Source organism: Amblyomma maculatum, chromosome 9, assembly GCF_055883805.1.
Source record: "Amblyomma maculatum isolate TAMU_Amacu chromosome 9, ASM5588380v1, whole genome shotgun sequence".
NCBI classification, from domain to species: domain Eukaryota; kingdom Metazoa; phylum Arthropoda; class Arachnida; order Ixodida; family Ixodidae; genus Amblyomma; species Amblyomma maculatum.
Window position 1 is genome coordinate 13,427,151 of NC_139352.1, and position 12,113 is coordinate 13,439,263.

Here is a 12,113-nt window from a genome sequence, read left to right on the forward strand (position 1 = left end):
TTTGGCACACTGATCCTAGATGCGTCTTCAACAGCTCAAAAACCAGCCACTGCAACGATCGTGAAACCACAGCACACGGGCGCTTCGTTTTTTCGATGGATGCGAAAAGCAAAGCGCCTGTGTGCTGTGCGATGTCAGCGCACGTTAAAGAACCCCAGGTGGTCGAAATTTCCGGAGTCTTCCACTACGGCGTCTCTCATAGCCTGAGTTGCTTTGGGACGTTAAACCCACAAACCAAAACAAACCAAACTTGCAGAGCGAGACTGAGCAAATATCTGATAGGTTTCATCTTAAGATTGACAGGCTGTGTACTGGATGTAGTTGTGGAGACGCTGGTGGCGCTGTACTGTGGCGACGACAGAAATCTGTCAGGCTAAAAGTTTTTCATAAACAAACGATACGCAGTGACATCGCACACGTGCATTAAAATCGCAGCGGTCGCCGGGCCGACGAGCAAGGTGTACAGAATAGTTTATGTAATCTTATCACCTTATTCTGCTGCGTGCGCCTTGGACAAACGGGTGGGTCACAATCGTTTCTCCTGTGGCGTCACGGCCAAGCCGCCTTAAGTCGGCTAAATGTAGCAGATTCTCACTGAAGTACGAGAAAATTAAATAGATTCATTATCAATGCCGTAACATGTCGAAATCAAACACTTTGCTCCTCCGCGCGGAAAGATCGTTCTCCAATGTCTAAATTTTATAGCATTGTAGCTGTTCCTGAGACTTGGGTGACAAAGATTCTCCTCCTCTCATCCAGGGTCATACAAGCGTAACAATTTGCAGATACATCAGGAGAGGCAGCGGCATAGTCATTTACTTCAAAAGATAGCTACTCAAGCGTGAGTACTGATGAGTGAACGAAACTGGAATGAAAAAAGCGAGAGTTCATTTGTTAACACAGCCAGCGTGAGATAGGCTAGAATTACTGCTGCAACTGCCTCTTCTGGTACTCTCGATGCTGCGAGCATAGATTGCTAAGTCTGATGGGCCTAGTGCAAAGAGATTTGAAAATATTATTCACGAGCAAGCTTGTAAAAATACCTGTGCTGTACATTGTTCTGATTTGTTTCGTATACTTTTGAACGCGTACCCTCTAATTCGCTCAGGGAACCTATAGTCAAATTGTAACGAATGCGCTGTGTGTTTCGAACATTTGCCACAACATCGACTGTATCCATTCCATTCTATTTTATCGATTTCTATTGTTTGTTCCTTGAGGTTGTGTAAAGCGACAGCACGACCCGCAAGCCTCGCTCATCAAATGACCTAGTGGCCAGCAATGGTGGCGGCCATTCCATTCATTCATCCAAACACAAAAGAAAAAATAACGGACGACCAGCATTGATTCACGAGTTTTTTTTTTTCCTTCTCGTGTCATCATCATCATCATCATCATCATCATCAGCCTGATAATACCCACTGCAGGGCGAAGGCCTCTCCCATGTGTAGACAGCTTCTCGTGTAGACAGCTTCAAATGCTTGACAACCGATTAGAGGCTTGGAATCTGAAGGTGTTTGGGTTAAGGAGTCCTTGAAGGCGTCTTTGTGAATGTAGCCTACATGCGGTTTAGCGCATGCCTTTGAAGAGTGCGAGTTGGTACGCGGTAGTGGTGTTTAGACGCTCTACATGGACGATGCACCTTCTAGGCCTTGAGGGATCCCGGAAGAAATAGGGAGCCACTGCCATCTACAGCTTCTTTTACGGATCCCCATTCGCGTATTCTCATCCCTAAATGTCATGCACTTTGCGAATCGCTCAATCATCACTCCCTTAATTGGTGCATTTCGAATCTCACACAACTGACTAACATACATTCATAAGCTACCACATTGCTTAAAAGACTGACATATCTATGATGCTCCGCTTCAACCTAATCGTCCAGTATTTACGAATGCTATTTCTTCTCGCCTGCTGCTTATGAAATTACATTTACTAAGGCCGCATCAAGTGTGTGGAATCAAAGGCCGCAATATCCAAAACCATTTCCATATCGAATGTTAATTTTTGGAGACAGTGTCAGACAAACTGAGCCAGGTGGGTCTTATTCAGGTTAATGTTTTGAAAACTTTTACTGCGATGCGCCATGATGTTTTGTTTGTAGTCATGCAGAATGTAAATATTTAGCATGTTTTGCTTAAAGTCATAAATATATGTTTTAAAGCATCACATTAAGTGTGATCGTTAATCAAAAGTTTACCAAACCTACAATTCCACTTATATCATCTCTTCATAGGGCTGCGCGCTGTTACCGTTGCTATTCGCTATAAATCCCGAACCCCTACGCAAGCAATATCATCAGAAACACTAATTCGTGTCATCTCGCAATCCCAAAGGAGAAATTAAGATCTTGATTTATGCTGTTGGTGGTTATGATTCAAAGAATTTGCTGCAGGTTCTGCATGTAAATGAGCAGTTTTGCGGCAATTCAAGTGCAGCTCTGTCATAAATCAAAGGAACTCGGCTAGAACACCGGTATTCAAAACCAAGTCTTTTTGGTTTGCAGGAACATTTGCCGGATTTGGGGGTGTCCTGGCATCAGTACGAAAAAAATGCTTACACTGAGATTCTTAAATCTCGTCTGTTAGACGACAAACCTCGGCTTGGATGGGAAATTAATTGCCTGTGTTGGCGCGAGCACAAGTCTGCACTATATTCTTTGTTTCGAAGATCATCTAAGTCATGCAATTGTCGCATGTGCAAGAAAAAAGTGCAGGCAACGCATAACATTTTTACGACCTTTTTGTGGCGCTTTTAGAGAGAGCATATGCCACAAACCAATTCGTTTCTCCCTCTGGAGTTTGTCAGAGCTGGTCGTCACAACTACTTTGTCCACCAGCTTGTTTCAAAATTTTATTTCAAACACCAAGTCACTCTTCCATTCGCAGGTGTGCGTAACAGATAATCAAGTTCCCGTTCCTCTCTTCTGTTCGCGACCACTTGTCATGGGCATGAGGGGTCTTTATGTGCTTTTGATAAAGCAGTTCCCGACAGATTCCACTCCTTCACTCTAAGTTTTCCTTATTATGCATAACAGTCTTTCCAAATAACAAATTACAAAAGTGCTCATTGAAAAAATATTTCCTGTACCAATGTATTGGCATCCTTACCTCGCCTTTCCAGAAAAAAAGTACAAAATCAGAGACAACAAATACATGATTTACAGCGCTTAACCACACGGACAGAGTAAAGAACCTGTCCGTGTGGTCAAGCGCTTTCAATTATGGATCAACACCAACTAGCCCGACAGCTTGTCCTATTCAAGGCAGCAGATACGTCCTCAATCTGTCGCAAATATATATATTTTTTTTATTTAACCTCACCTGTCAAAGCATGGCTTCGAGCTAAGGGGACGTTTGTGCCATGGTCAGTGGACTGCAGCTTTTCTCAACAGAAAGAAACTATTGCACATTGCTTTTTCTTTTGTCTTCATGCCGTGGTTTTAGGGACATCCTTCAATAAATTCTAAAAAAAAACTATATTGAGATATACGCCCTCAACTATAGGATTTTATGGCTACACAGGTGGGTTATAAAGTAGCCTGATATCTTTTTGTGCTCACTGGACTGTTTAGTTTTTGAGAGAGCCGTATGATAGATCGCTATGAAGAGCGGCTACGTTGATGAAGGTTTCTGTTCAGAGAGCAATGTGCTATAATACATACGGGTGCACACGTTGCGCAAGATCGGCCACCATGCTTTGCTTCCGTTATCTGATGCACATGTGTATCTCAGAGAATTTTCGTGTGCGGGTTGAGTGATAACAGGATCCTTGGATGAGTATGAATGACGGATGCTGCCAGATTAAGGCTAGAAAACAGACAGTGTTACAGCGCTTAGATGAACGCGCTTTCGTGACCTAAGGGTGGCGTCTGACTCGGCATCCAGAGATCCTGGGCTCGATTTCCACTTCACCCTAAATTTTCTGTTCAGCGCAATTTATTTGCTTTCTATTTTTACATCTCCTAGTTGTGATCCAGGGTATAGTAACCTTTCCGCTCCACCGCTCCAAGCGTGACGTCATATTTCCTCCACTAATCTGGATTTTCTTTACACGTTGATGGTGACACCGGTTTCCCCGATGAACGCAAGACGTAACGCTGTGTTGTTAAATACAAAAGGCGAACAAAAGCACAATAGCATAGTCGCACTGCACCTGCGGCCCTGCGCCTTACTCAGATCTGGGCTGGACAGTAGCAGCGTTTAGGGGGCTGAGCTGGGTTGCGACTCAACTGGTGCTCTCATTAATTGGTGCAGGGGTAAGGTAGACATTCGAGTCTGCTATTTTGCTTTCGGCGCCTGCAAACATGTCCTGATGCCGTTGCTATATTCCCTGATCTTTGCCTCTTCGTTAGTGGGTTAAAAGCGCTTCGTTTTCTAGCAGCGCAGTCGCCAGCTGAATCGATCGCCTATAATTATCTCGCCTTAGTTTCGGTGGAAAGCAATTACTCGCCTCACTTAACGGCTATCGACGGCAGGTAATGAATTCGCTACACCAGCTTTTATTTGTTTGTTCTTGAACAGTCGATATCTTGCAAGGTGCCGCAGGATTCCTTACACAAGGAACATGGGGGGTAAAGAGTTCCCGCTGGTTGGCTAATCGCGACTATAGTGACTATAGCAAATGCACCAGCGGTGAATTCCCAAAGTCAAGCACGGGTTTCGAATAATAAACGAGAGGGAGCTTTTATTTTCGCTTCACATCATCAGTTGACGTTTTGCCGCAGCTAGCGGGAAATAAACTGTGAATTTCACAGTATCAGATGAGGAAGAATACGGGTGTGCGTAATAGTTCTGCGTCGATTTTCCCGTGCCATCGACCGCAGACGGTTATTACTCGAGCTTCGTCGGTCGACGGTTTCTCACGGGGTGCACGGAAAGAAGTAAAACAGTGTTGGATAAAAAACAATTGAAAGAGAAGAAATAAGTGGTAATGAATGCGCGGTAACTTTACGGTATACGTGAGTGAGTTATATGACGCTAGTTTTGCATGGGAATTTATCTTAGCTAATCATGAAGTAGTCGGCGTGAGAACCGCAGCAAACTGCTGCAGAAAGCACGATCGTTCACATGCTGTCCAGCTGGAACGATGCCGGTCCAGGTGATCAATAAAGCCACTTACCCCAGGACTAAGTTGTTGATTGTGGACCTTCTGAATGTTTGTTGTTCTCTTGATATATGATGCGGCCATGCGGTCAAGTAAGTTGTTGTTGCGACTGTAGCAAGAAGGAAAAGAAAATGCACGGGCCTGCTACTGGCTCTGTAGCTGAGCCACCTCCACTGCCTCGAGCGGACAGAAAATAGGGAAGAAAGAAAAAAGTGAGGGAGAGAACGACACGCGTCGCAGCAGCCGTCGTCCACCAGCGAAACGGTAGCGGGTGCAATGACGGCATACAACATATAAAAATATGGTGGCAGGCTAGCCCCCGCCGTAAGCGGCAGTGACCTACCAGCCCCAGCCCCGTAAGGCCGGGAGCAGCCACACCACTCGACTGCAAGAGTCAGTCTGCCCTTCGCGGTGGTCGAGTGAATGCTTTGCGGCCGCCTTCCATCGGGTATCAAAGGAGGCGTTAGCGTCGAAAGTGGAGCGCTGGTGATAGACAGTCATCGCTCGCGGTAAGCTCAGAGCAAAATATTACACAAGGAACGACTGAGGAAAATGGGTAGCTAAAGTATTCAAATACCTGTTGATTCAAAATCGAGGAAAGGACTGTACTCTGTTATCGGAGCTAGAAGCCGACCTTATTCTCAGGTTTCCGTCTACGTGTACCTTCACGGCTCCCTGTGGCTTGAGTCGTGACAATAACAAAAGCTCTTTTATCACATTTCAATTAAATCTTACTCTTCTTTCGGCTACGCATTTCATGAGGGCGCTGCGAGCAGTCGGGAAGGACGGCCGTGTGTTACATCGGCTCCGCCGAATTTATGCTCCTTTCCCGGACACGGATTTCCAAAGCGCTTCAAAAGCAGCAGGACTTGTTCCCGGGCACTTCAGAACAACGAGGAGACCACCGTTTCTCAGGTGGGACCATTTTCAACGAGGATTTCAAGTTCAAGCGGATCGAGCGAGTAGCTAAGCCTAACAGATAGGCCTCGAGTCAGCTGCCCGCCGCGGCTCCGCGGGCAAACTCTGCCGCAAATCATGACAACCTTGACGGGGTACGATCCGGATGGAATGCGTATCGTCACCATTCCGCAGGCGAAAACGCCAGTTTTCGACAAAGTAACAGAAGCCAACATCCAACGCAAGATAGAAGAGTGGGAACGCGCATCAGCCCGTAACAACCGCTCGGCACGGCAGAAAGGACGAACGCCAGATGGCCACTTCACCGCCGCAGCTGATACGCCGCTGCAGGAGACGCCACGCACGCAAGTCAAGCGTTGGAAGCCTCCTCCGCAGCCGCGTCTCGACAAGCAAGATGCAGTCATCATAATCAAACCTAGAGGAACGCTGGATCTCAGCAAATTCAGGGGAAGCAACACTCTCGGAAGCTCCTTGCACATGGCAGCAGGCATTAATAACACATCAGCAGCGCTCAGCGTTTGGCCCATTTGGGAACAAAACATCATCGTCGTCGGCGTACGAGATGCCGAAATAATCAGAAAGATCCTCGCAATTCAAGAACTTAAACTAGGGGACACAGCACACGCAGTGTACTCCTACCTCCGGCCTTCTGACGACACATGTAAAGGAGTAATACAGGTGGACCCTAGGGTTTCCAACGAAGACATCACGGAAGCGCTTCGCTCCCCGGACGCACCAGTGGTGAGCGTGAGAAAACTAGGTTCCTCCAACAAAGCGGCCGTCACTTTCGAAGGAAGAAAGGTCCCTTTTCACGTCTTTTACTACGGAGAGGCGCTTCCCGTGCGCCTGTACAAGAAAACAACACCAGCCTGTTTGCTGTGCGGGAAACTTGGACACCGGGCGGATGTCTGCCCTTGCCCTGCGCAGTCACGATGTCCGCAGTGTGGCCAGGACGACATTCAAGAAGCCCATGACTGCCAACCCAAGTGCACAGTGTGCGAAGGCCCACATCCCATGGGGTCGAATCAATGCAAGTTCAAGTACCGAACATCACAACCAGCCAAATCCAAGACAGGTCAAGACAGTCACCAGTCCAGGGCCAAGTTTCGGGACCGGTCCAGCCGCAGAGGCACATCTAACAGCGGGGACCGACTGACCCAACGGACCCAGTCCAACAGCAGCAACTCAGGACCACGCGGCTCCCGGTCATCAAGCAAAGGACGTGGCACTAGCGACAAGGCGTCGCACCCCACCGGCAGTCGTCCAGCTGAGAAAACAACAGGACCCCATTACAAGGACCAGCGCAACGACGGCAAGGTGAGCTGGGCAGATGTAGCTGCCTCCTCCCCCGAAGCGTTGGCTTACAAACAACTTAAAGCAGAGATCGAGAAACTAAAGTCAGAAAATAGGAAATTAAAAGAGCAATTAGGCGTCGCAGCCAACCCGAAGAACACATTACCTCCATTGACACAACAGGCATGTCCGATGGAGGAAGACAAGGAAGAGGTACACCCTCCGTACCCACAGGAGCTAAATACTAGCACTATCGACAGGCAAACTGCACTAGAGACGCCACAGCAGGCGCCAATGCCGCAGGTACCACAACCGCAGGCAGCAGCACCGCAGGCACCCATGCCGCAATTTATTGAGAACACCGAAACACAGGACCGCATTACCCGCTTGGAAAACACAGTCCAAGATCTCATGGCCAATAAATTACAAATTATGATCGAGACGACAATCAAAAGCATGTTAGAATCAGTCATCAAGCCCATGATGGAAAAACTTGAACCAGTTCTAATCAGGATGCAAGCGCAGGAGATTAGAATTGACCGAAAAATTCAGGAATATTCGGATGTTTCTCACAACAAGGGCACAAAACTACAGGGCAAAATGGGAAATCGTCGCCTAGTCATCCCTGAACTTGATAAAGAACCTGAAGATCCACCACAGGATCCGACACACATTTCTAATCCTCAACATGGCGCCACAACCAAGACCTAAACTCACCATCCTACAATGGAACTGCAGGGGACTAAAGCGCAAGAGGGAAACATTACAACAATACATAGACTCTTATTCTCATGCGCCGCAAATAATAGCCCTGCAAGAAGTAAATATGGAGGCTAAGATCAGAGGATACTCAACACATCAAACAAACCCCTCGACATGTATTTTGGTCCACAAATCATGCACAGCAACCACTGTAGACCTTGACCTACACAGCGACATTGAATATACCTTCATAAAGTTGCTACCACAACACCGTAACAGCAAGGGCACCTATATACTCAATATATATAGTCGCCCCAAACAGCGCCGCGCAGCCTTTGACGCTATCTTTATCAAAGCACTAAGAGAAGCTCACACAGCTCCCCTAGCTATAGTCGGCGACTTTAACGCTTCTAGCCCATTATGGGGATATCCAAAGGAAGACACTAAAGGCAGGAAACTAGCTTCCGCCATCGCTGACATGGCACTCACCTTACTTACTGACCCGCAGCATCCGACTCGAGTCGGTACCAGCATAACTCGGGATACCTCCCCCGACCTGACGCTCGTCCGCAACGCCCGCAACTATGAGTGGCTCAATACGGGAGAGACCTTAGGCAGCGATCACTACATGCTGCAGACCATCTTTGAAAGCAACAAGCACAGCAAACCTCGTGGGCAAGCCAGAATGACAGACTGGGAGAAATTCAGGAAGGATACTAAACTAGTTACATCGGAACAAATAACTAGTTACGAAGAGTGGGCGGCATCTATTCTCGACCTTAAAGAAAACCTCACAAAAACCCTTGCCACCACGGAGGACCACCCAGCTGTTGACAACCATCTTCTACACCTTTGGGAAGCTAGGCGTAGTCTCATAAAACGGTGGAAGAAACAAAGGCACAATCGAAAACTCAGAATTCGAATAGCGAAGCTAACTACTCAAGCAGACCAATACGCATGGGACCTCGCTCGCACCAATTGGCTAAAAAGGTGCGAATCCCTCAAAGGTCGCCTAGACAGCAAGACTACGTGGAACCTTCTCCGATGCCTAATTGATCCACCGAAATCGAAGAGTGAACAACGTAGAAATTTGCATCGAGCCTTACACAACTTTCAAGGCACGGATGATGAACTCATGGATGAACTCACGCGTCGCTATATCTGCACTTCGAGAGACACAGAACCCTCAAATCCAGAATACCGGGGGGAACCGAACGAAGACCTAGATAAAGACTTCACTTTAGAAGAAATCATAGCAGCACTAGCAGATATGCGCCGAGGTACAGCCCCGGGACAAGACAAAATTACGGTCGGACTTCTAACCAACCTCGGCACGGAGGCACTGCAGCAACTTACGGATTACGTTAACGAATGCTGGCGCATCGGCACCATTCCACAGGCATGGAAAACAGCCAATGTACACTTTATCCCCAAACCCGGCAAGAAAATCAGCATTGAAAACCTACGCCCCATATCCCTCACGTCGTGCGCAGGCAAACTCATGGAAAAGGCAGTCCACGCACGTCTCTCCAACTATCTAGAGAACAACGAGCTACTGCCACACACGATGTTTGGATTCAGAGCACATCTGTCCACCCATGATGTGCTTCTGCAACTCAAACGCGAAGTCATTGATCCAGCACGCAGAAACAGTGACCGAGCACTTCTATCCCTCGACCTCAAAGGAGCGTTTGACAATGTCAAACATTCCACAATCCTCCAAAATCTCCAGACCACCAACTGTGGCCAGCGAGTCTACTCATACATCTATGATTTCCTTAAAGACAGAACAGTCAACATCAGCATCGGCACTAAACAAACAACGCAAGTGAAGATGGGCACGAGAGGCACTCCGCAAGGGGCAGTATTATCCCCACTTCTGTTCAATATTGCACTCCGCAATCTTCCACCTCTTCTAAATCAGATACAGGGCATACGACACGCCCTGTACGCTGACGATATAACCATCTGGACAACTAGGGGTAGTATGGGAATGATGGAAGAACAACTACAAACAGCGGCAACAACAGTTCAGAATTATGCACGAGCGTGTGGACTAACCTGCTCTCCCGAAAAATGTGAACTCCTAGTCTTCCGCCAGCACAAAAATCAGGCCACGATCGACATCCACGTTGACAACTCACCCATAAAGGAAGTTCAGACCGTTAAGATACTGGGTCTATGCATCAATAACAAGGGCAACAACCACCTCGCCATCCAGAAACTCCGCCTCGTGAGCGAGCAAGTCGGCAGGATGATCGCCAGAATAACGACGCGGAAATCAGGGATGCGCGAAGAAGATACTCTCCGACTGGTGCAGGCCTTCGTCGTGAGCCGCATCGTCTATGCGGCACCCTACCTTCGTCTCAAGAAGTTTGACATCAAGAACCTCGACGTCATAATCAGAACAGCCTACAAGAAGGCCCTGGGCCTCCCTCTTACGACATCGACGGACCGGCTTTTACGACTGGGCGTCCACAACACGGTAGACGAGCTGATTGAGGCACACCTCACGGCGCAGGTGGTACGACTCTCCACGACTCTGACTGGCCGACAAGTCTTGAACGATTTGAACATCAATTGCCCCGCACAGCTAGACCCTAAAAGCGACATCCCAGCCTCATGGAGAGGACAATTCAAGGGAACTCCATTACCGAGGAATATGCACCCCGACTTTCACCAGCCAAGAAGACAAGCACGAGCGGAAGCTATAAAAAGGCACTACGGCGGGCGCGAGGGCGTGTTCTATGTCGATGCTGCGGGTCCTGAACAGGGAATGGCGGCCGTTGCGGTAGTACACCAAGATAAAACAGTGGATGGACTAATATTACACAGCCATGACACACTGGCTGCGGAGGAAGTGGCAATTGCCCTAGCTGCGACACACACTACCTCAGAATACATTCTTACAGATTCACAGACAGCATATCGCAATTACCTCAGGGGCAGGATTGCACCGCTAGCAGCTAAAATCCTGCAAGATAGTTACACCCGTGGCTACCAACCCATGGATAAACACTTAGTATGGGTACCAGGTCACCAGGGCATCCCAGGGAACGAGAGCGCACACGCCTCAGCCCGAGCATTTCTCCCCCGGGCACCCAATACGGATCTCGTGGAACCTCCTATCCCATTGCTAACTTACACCGAAATACTTCAGCACTTAAGATTATCTCGCCGGGTCTACCCTCCACCGGCAAAGACACTAGACAAAGGGGAGGAGATACACCTCCGCAAGCTACAGACCAACACTTTTAACAATCCACGCAGACTACACGCAATAGATCCAGAGTCATTTGACTCACAATGCAAATTCTGCGGGGAGAAGGCGGACCTATACCATATGGTGTGGGCATGCCAGCGAAATCAGACTGTCACTATTAATAACCAGCCAACGCAGGAGGGGTGGGAGGCAGCTCTGACCAGCTCGGACGCAAGGGTTCAAAAAGAACTCATCGGAAGAGCGCGGACAGCAGCCTACGCCAATGGGGTTCCGGACTGAGGACTCCAACCGCCGCTACAACCTCCTAATCATTTTCATTAAAATATTTTTACCACCTACGCATTTCATGTGTGCACGCTATAATAATAATTGGTTCTCAAGAAAGGAAAGGCGCAGTATCTGTCACAATTGTTCTGTGGACACCTGAACCGCACCGTAAGTGAAGGAAGGAAGGAAGGAAGGAAGGAAGGAAGGAAGGAAGGAAGGAAGGAAGGAAGGAAGGAAGGAAGGAAGGAAGGAAGGAAGGAAGGAAGGAAGGAAGGAAGGAAGGAAGGAAGGAAGGAAGGAAGGAAGGAAGGAAGGAAGGAAGGAAGGAAGGAAGGAAGGAAGGAAGGAAGGAAGGAAGGAAGGAAGGAAGGAAGGAAGGAAGGAAGGAAGGAAGGAAGGAAGGAAGGAAGGAAGGAAGGAAGGAAGGAAGGAAGGAAGGAAGGAAGGAAGGAAGGAAGGAAGGAAGGAAGGAAGGAAGGAAGGAAGGAAGGAAGGAAGGAAGGAAGGAAGGAAGGAAGGAAGGAAGGAAGGAAGGAAGGAAGGAAGGAAGGAAGGAAGGAAGGAAGGAAGGAAGGAAGGAAGGAAGGAAGGAAGGAAGGAAGGA